Below are 7,346 nucleotides of genomic sequence, written 5' to 3' on the forward strand. Positions count from 1 at the left end.
TGATTTCTCTATCTCCTCCTGTAATAGTTCCACCTTCATTAACTCTCTGATCCTCTCATTTCTTAACCTGTCTATCTTTGTCACTCCAATACTGTTTCTCAAGAATTTCATCTCACTAGCTTGTACTTTGCTTTTCTCTCTTCCTTTCATAACCCAGGTTTCTGAAGCATATGCAAGGATTGGGACATAGTATGACTGGTATATAACTTTTTACTGATTTGGGGTACATCCTTGCTCCATATTAGGCTTCTGACACTCTCCTGAAATGCTTCAGCTTTTCTCCCCCACTCGTTTATATTTCTCTGTTGTTTTTTCCATCTTCCTGTATCAGGCTTCATAGGTACTTGAAACTCTCCACTCTCCTCAATTGTTCCTCACCAATTGTTATGCCAGTTGTTCCTCTTTCCTTCTTTCTTGTTGTGATAATCATCTCACTCTTACTTATACTACATTTCATACCATATTTTTGTACTGCTTGTTCCCATACGTCCAACTGCTCTTGTACTTCCTCCTCCTCATTCCCCCAAATCATCTGCAAACACCACAGCTTTCATCTTCCTTTCACCAACTACTTGTGCTGCTGTACTCATTATATCATCCATCACTACAATGAAGAGTAATGGAGAATGTGCACTTCCCTACCTCAAGTCATTCTTCTGTTCAATCCAAGCTGATCTCTCTCCTCCCACTTTCACACAGCTCACACTTCCATAGTACATTTCCCTTATCCTCCAAATAATCTGTTTTGCTACTCCTCTGTTCTCCAGGGCTTTCTTCAATAATATAATCCATTATTACTAGTTATTAAAGCCATAATAACTAGTAATAATGGATTATATTATTGCAATATTTTGGATATAAATATTTCAATACCAATTTTAGTGATTTTTTTGTCTCCTTCCTCTTCAACTTCAGTGACTTTATTAATGCATGTAATAATTTTTGCACATTTGTTTCCAGATTAAATACCAGTTGTTCAAGTTGACTGCTACTGAAGTGAACAAAAATGCCACGATTTTAACTGTGCTGACACATTTTGCAATGCATGTGGAGAAGTGACATTTGCTTCACAAAAACCTCAATAACTCCATTGATTAAAAAAGCTTACAGTTGTTATTTTGAGTGCAAAATAGGTGATCAGGATAAATCCTAGGCTCCACATGTGATCTGCAATGCTTGTGCCAGCAACCTCAGGAATTGGATGCATGGGAAAGGATGTTCAATGCCCCTTGATGTGCCCATGATCTGGCGTGAGCCAACTAACCATGTCAGTGACTGCTACTTTTGTATGGTCCCTCCAATCAAGAATGAAATATCTAAGAAGAAGAAGCAGGCGGTGATCTATCATAACAGTCCATCTGCCATATGTCCAGTTCTACAGGGGGAAGGATTTACAGTACCTGAACCACTGACAGAGTACGAGATTACTTCTGATGGGGTTCTGAATGAACTGAACCATGTACATCACAAGATCCAGAGTTTCTTTCAAATGTATCATCAACTGATGATCCACAAAAATTGTCTCAAAATTGAGTTAAATGATCTCATTAGAGATTTGGAGCTCTCTAAAGCTAAGGCTGAGATTTTAGCATCAAGATTGCAGCAGCACAATTTTCTGGAAAGCAATGTAATTGTTTCATTCTACCACATAAGAGAGCAACAATTCACTCCTTTTTTTAACATGGAAGATAGTCTTGTGGCATGTGTAGACATAAAAGGTCTAATGAAGGCGCTCAGAATTAATAACAACCCTGATGAGTGGAGACTCTTTATTGATTCATCAAAGTTGAGCTTGAAAGCAGTGATTTTACATATTGATAATGAGCTTCCTTCTATTCCAGTTGGGCATAGTGTGCATATGAAAGAGTCATACCAAAACATGAAAATTTTACTACAAGCCATCAAGTGTAATGACTCTCAATGGCAGATTTGCGGTGACTTGAAAGTGGTTGCACTGGTATTAATTATGCAGTTAGGGTATACTAAATATTGCTGCTTTCTCTGTGAATAGGATAGCTGAGCTCATGCATCTCATTACAGTAAACATGAATGGCTCACCAGAAAATCTCTTCAACCAGGTATATAGAACATTAAGAGTGAACCTCTAGTAGACCCGAAAAAAAGATTCTGCTCCTGCCCTTTCACGTCAAGTTGGGTCTCATGAAAAACTTTGTTAAGGGAATGAACAAAGATTGTGATGTGTTTAAAAGTACTTAAGGCAAAAATTTCCTTACTTAAGTGATGCCAAAGTAAAGGAGGGCATCTCTGTAGGCCCACAGATTTGAGAGCTTTTTTTGAGACCATACTTTGACGGAATCATACAAGGTGATGAGAAGCAGGCATGGGAATGTTTTAAGATGGTCTGTTTACAGTTCTTAGGGAGCAAATGAGCAATAAATTACAAGGAGATTGTAGATAACATGTTGTCATCTTATGAAAATCTTGATTGCAACATGTCATTGAAAATGCATTTCTTATATAGTCATCTTGACTTCTTCCACAAAGATTGTGGTGCAGTAAGTGATGAACATGGGGAGCGAATTCATCAACATATTGCCACATTTGAGAAGAGGTATGCTGGAAAGTGGAGCCCTACTATTTTAGCAGATTACTGGTAGACTGTCATAAGGGATGTTCCCAAGTATGTTTATAAACATCAAGCCAAGCAAAAACGCTCACCTTCTGAATTTATCTCTGAACAAAATATATAATTGTATATACTTTACATATGGACATTGAACATTTGTAATCCTTTATATAAATTTGTGACCAGTTAATTTATATATTTTCTTTTGTGCTTTACATAGTTCTGGTACAAAGCAGACTTACAAAGTATTTTCATTCATGTAATATCTTCATTTTTTCTTAATATGAGGTATGACAATAAAGTAATGAGACTGATTTTCTTTGCAAAATGTGGCAACCCTAGAGGCTTGTGTAGGCACAGTATCTTTGGCCTTGGTCTATAAGCTGCCTCTTGTCCAAGCGGCACATCGATGCAACTGCTCAGTCGTGAGTTGTGCTGTAGTAAGTTAACACGTGTTTGTGTCTCTCATCACAGAAATGGAACCGCGTAATATTGCGCAACGGTATGCCATTTCTTATTTCATTAAATTGGGTGAAAACGCGACGACAACTTACAGTAAGCTTCAGAAGGCTTTTGGAGAGGAGTTTATGTCAAGAGCTCAAGTTTTTCATTGGCATAAAATGTTTAGTGAAGGTAGAATGAATAATGAAGATGAAGACCACAGTGGACAACCATCAACCTCATGGACAGATGTCAACTTAGCCAGGGTGTGTGAACTCGTATGATCTGATTGAAGATTATCCGTGAAAATGATTGCAGAAGAACTGAACATCAATCGAGAAATGGTTTGTCTAATAATAACTGAAGATCTTGGTATGAGAAATTGGATTCTGCATCACAATAATGTGCTATCCCATACTACTCAGTCAGTACAGCAATTTTTAACCTCAAAACAAATTTCAGTACTACCACAGCCACCTTATTCACCAGATATCACTCATGCGACTTTTTTCTATATCCAAGAGTCAAAACGGCGGTCAAGGGACACAATTGTCAAATAACACAAAATATCCAAAAAAGGCTATGACGAGGGTCTTGGAAGATATTACAGAAGTTGAGTTCCAGAAATGTTACCATCAATGGCAAAAGCGATGGAAAAAGTATGTGCAATCAGAAGGGAGCTACTTTGAAGGAGACAACACTAAACTTGACTAAAACAGTAAGCAACATTTTTTTTTTTTTTTTTTTTTTTTTTCATATCAGTCTCATTACTTTATTGTTGCACCTCGTATTCTACTTCTGCACTTCCAGAATGGCACTAAAATTTATCAGTGCATAACACATAACATAATTCAAGTAATTATTCACTTAAAATTGGTTATGTTGAACCTTGGAAAATGAATGCATATTTAGTTAGTAAGTCATTTATACAAAAATGTAGACTACTTTAAAAAAAAAAGACTAGAGCTAAATATTTATGAAGATGATGATTTTGTATCAATTTATACTGAAATAAACATAACTAGATCAGAATCATGCAATTTATACACTTTCACTTCAAATTTGTTGTTCAGTATTATCACTTATACTGTGAATTAGATACATGATTTTTATTGTTAGAACACACACATTTTTCACATAATTTTGGGACTCCCATGCCTCCATCACTTCATTAAAACAAAATGATACGTTTCACATGACCATTTGTAGAGATTGTTAGAATTGATTATTCTCCACTCTTTTGCAATGATTACATAATAATTCAAAAGAAATACAAACAAACTTCTATGTACATATATGAGTTAATTTTATTTATCATATTTTATTTTTCTGATTCTTATTGTTAAAGGGAATCCCTTAATTATAGGTTCATATTAATTTATTTACCTTATATTAATTTTTATTACATTTTATCTTCTGTCTCCTCTAATGTCTAGCAAATATCTGGACTTTTACTTTTTCCTCTTCAAAAACATACGAGCTCACTTGTTTCTGGTGGGGGTGCCTTGCTCTCATGTGACTCTGAATGTAAATTTCTTCTACACTGAATATGTGACCTCTCAGTAGTTTCTGCAATGTTAACTGTTGTGGTCTGAACACAAATTTTGCCACAATTATTATGTAGTATGTGCCTCCAAAAAAATAAGAAAGAGTTAATAGCACTTGTAGTGTTTACGTAAACTTTACAACAACAAATCAGACTTCATTGTAGCTGGCAAAAGAATTGGGTGAGAAGTGAAAGTGTGCAGAATGTTGCCTGTCTTAGAATGCTTGTTCTTCTTCTTCTTCTTCTTCTTCAGTTTAAGTTTGTTAAAGTTCTGCTACACTGAGATCGTCTAATTGTCTCACAATTGGCTGTACTGTCAAATCCAATTTAAGCTCAGAAATATTCCTTCTCTCCCAGTCTGTGATAAAACAATTGACGCCAATGTTCAAGTCAGGCACAAGTCTTCTCTTGTTACATTCAATCTAATTATTTACTTGACTGAATGCAAACATGGGCTCCATAGCCCTTGCATTTAATTTCAGTTTACCTGTACTGTGGATTAACATGTCTACTAGATTATTATTGTTGAAGACCTTTACTTCTATGTGTTACAAACAGCTATTCATTGTTACCTAGAAGTGTCCAGATATTCTCATTTTAATGTGATAAATTTCTGTACACAATCAGCTGGAATTTCTCATATGGGATGCAATGTTTTGGCTTCACAGTTTTTGTGGCCATAGGTAAACATTAACACAAATGGTTGTGTACAGATTTTACTGTTTTTTTCCTATTTCCTTACACTGTAATTGTTCTCTTCCTAACTAACCATGTTGTCATTCAGCTTGATCATTTATAAGGAAGTCTCTTTCTGTGGATGTATACATATATAAATGTTTCAAGGCATTGATTTCTACAGACAGCGGTAATATTCCATATAAATTGAACACATGGTACATTCAGGACATAACTCAGTAAATGTCATGACAAGAACACATCTGTGTCAAGAAACCTCAGCAATTGATAATATTCTCACCAGTGAGTGCTATGGGAAATATCTCTCAAAGTTATCTCTTCCTAACTGTAAATAGTGTACAACCAGAATAGGATTAATTACATTTGGTTTTAATTTGTGCTTTTGTGGTTTTATTAGTGTGGCTGTATACACACACTAGTTCTCTTAATACTGTGGTTAATTGAATTGGGTGTTCATTTATTACAGTCAGTACAGCTAACTGCTGTACCCTCTGGTCCATATTCCAAACACTTGGGGGCCAGTGTTCTTTCAGCATCTGCATCTGATAACTACTCCTACACCCTCCATCTGCACAAAAGGCCACTAGAAGATAGCACCCTGTCCTTCACTAACTATGGGCACTAAATAAACCTCATTTCAGTGAATGTGAACTTCTCGCCCATTCTAATTCTTATCCACAACACAGTACCAGGACTGAGTAGAATCCAAAATCAAATGCTGCAACATCTATCCATGTATTAATGACAGTCTTGAATCATATCTGGTACGAAACAAAGAACCCAGTCCTGAAATTGGGTTGAAGACAATATGTGACGGACAGCTATAGACCCATCACCTCACAAAAATTCTGTGTAACTTCCTTGAAGAATGGTGAAGCTGTGGTTGTGTTAGTCTCTTGACACAAGAGCTCTTTTGCCCAATCCTCAGTGCGGATTTTGAGAAGGCCAGACCCCTACTGACCAGTTAATTTACTTGGAGTCTGATATTTGGATAGCTTTTGTCCATCACTATCACCTGTCTTCTATGACTTCATAAATGCCTACGTCACTTCATGGCATTATAGCATTGTGTGAGTGAGGTGTCAGAGGTACCCTCCTGATTTTATCCAGAATTCTCTTTCTCTCTCTTTTTCTTTCTTTCTTTTTTTTCTAGCAGGACTAAATTGAATTCACGGCACCTGTAGCGCCTATGGTCCCACCATCCCTCTATATAAGTGACTGTAGCATTTGCTATAGTATTATAGTAGTCTGGATGCCCTAAGAAAAACACAATACTTAGCCCTCACCAATGACTTCCAGTTTTCCAATGCCAAAAAAGTGTTATTCACTTTTGCTGACATTGGACTGTTCATCAGCGTCCACAACTTTATGTTTATAATGAACTTCCAATTGTGATAGTATCGTCTCATTTTTTTTATGAGACTTGCTTGATGTGGCTACCACACATTAATAAGCTTAAAATAAAGTGCCAGTTGAAACTCAACACTCTATGCACCCCCAGACACAGCCCTTGATCGCTCCACTCTCTTTGCATCTTTACAAAGTATTCATGCTATTTCATTTGGTTTATGGAAGTCTAACTTATGGATCAACAGCAGCGTTGGCATTACAGTTACTGGATGCAGAGAACCATTGCAGGATCTGACTTCAAGTTGACACCTTTTTGACGATCCCTGTTGTTGGCAGATGCTGGCATTCCTCCTTTACAGGATGCTACTGAGTCTTGCAATACATGTCCACAAATATCCTTACCATCTGAACCTATCTTCCTTCATCTGGATCACAATACCCTCCTTCCTAGTGGGAGACCCACCTGTCCCAAAGGTGACTATGGACAGTAACAGTTTGTCTAGAGTCTCTTCACTCTGACCTCCCTCTTCCTCTGTTGAACAGTGTTCCTATCTGATGGTCTTCACAACCTTCCTCCGCCCCCCCCCCCCCCCACCCTCCTTCCCTTGTGGTCTGTACATCACCAAAAGACGTGGCTGGACCTATCCTCAAACCAAAGAAAATAACAGACCTGAATGCAATGTTTCAGGCTGCTATATACTAATGAAATTTTCTTCAGATTCCAAC

The 7,346-nt window shown here is 37.0% G+C and overlaps 1 long non-coding RNA gene across 2 annotated transcripts in view; it reads left to right on the plus strand.

Annotated features, from left to right (window-relative positions):
- The window catches only part of LOC124798580, a 35,011-nt gene extending 33,998 nt beyond the window's left edge, over positions 1-1,013 (plus strand). For both annotated transcript variants that reach the window (XR_007016957.1, XR_007016958.1), the window contains one exon: positions 961-1,013. This is a non-coding gene — a long non-coding RNA (uncharacterized LOC124798580). The remainder of the gene's footprint in view (positions 1-960) is intronic.
- The last annotated feature ends 6,333 nt before the right edge of the window (positions 1,014-7,346 follow it).

The sequence above is a fragment of the Schistocerca piceifrons genome, chromosome 5 (genome assembly GCF_021461385.2).
Source record: "Schistocerca piceifrons isolate TAMUIC-IGC-003096 chromosome 5, iqSchPice1.1, whole genome shotgun sequence".
In the NCBI taxonomy this organism is placed as follows: Eukaryota; Metazoa; Arthropoda; class Insecta; order Orthoptera; family Acrididae; genus Schistocerca; species Schistocerca piceifrons.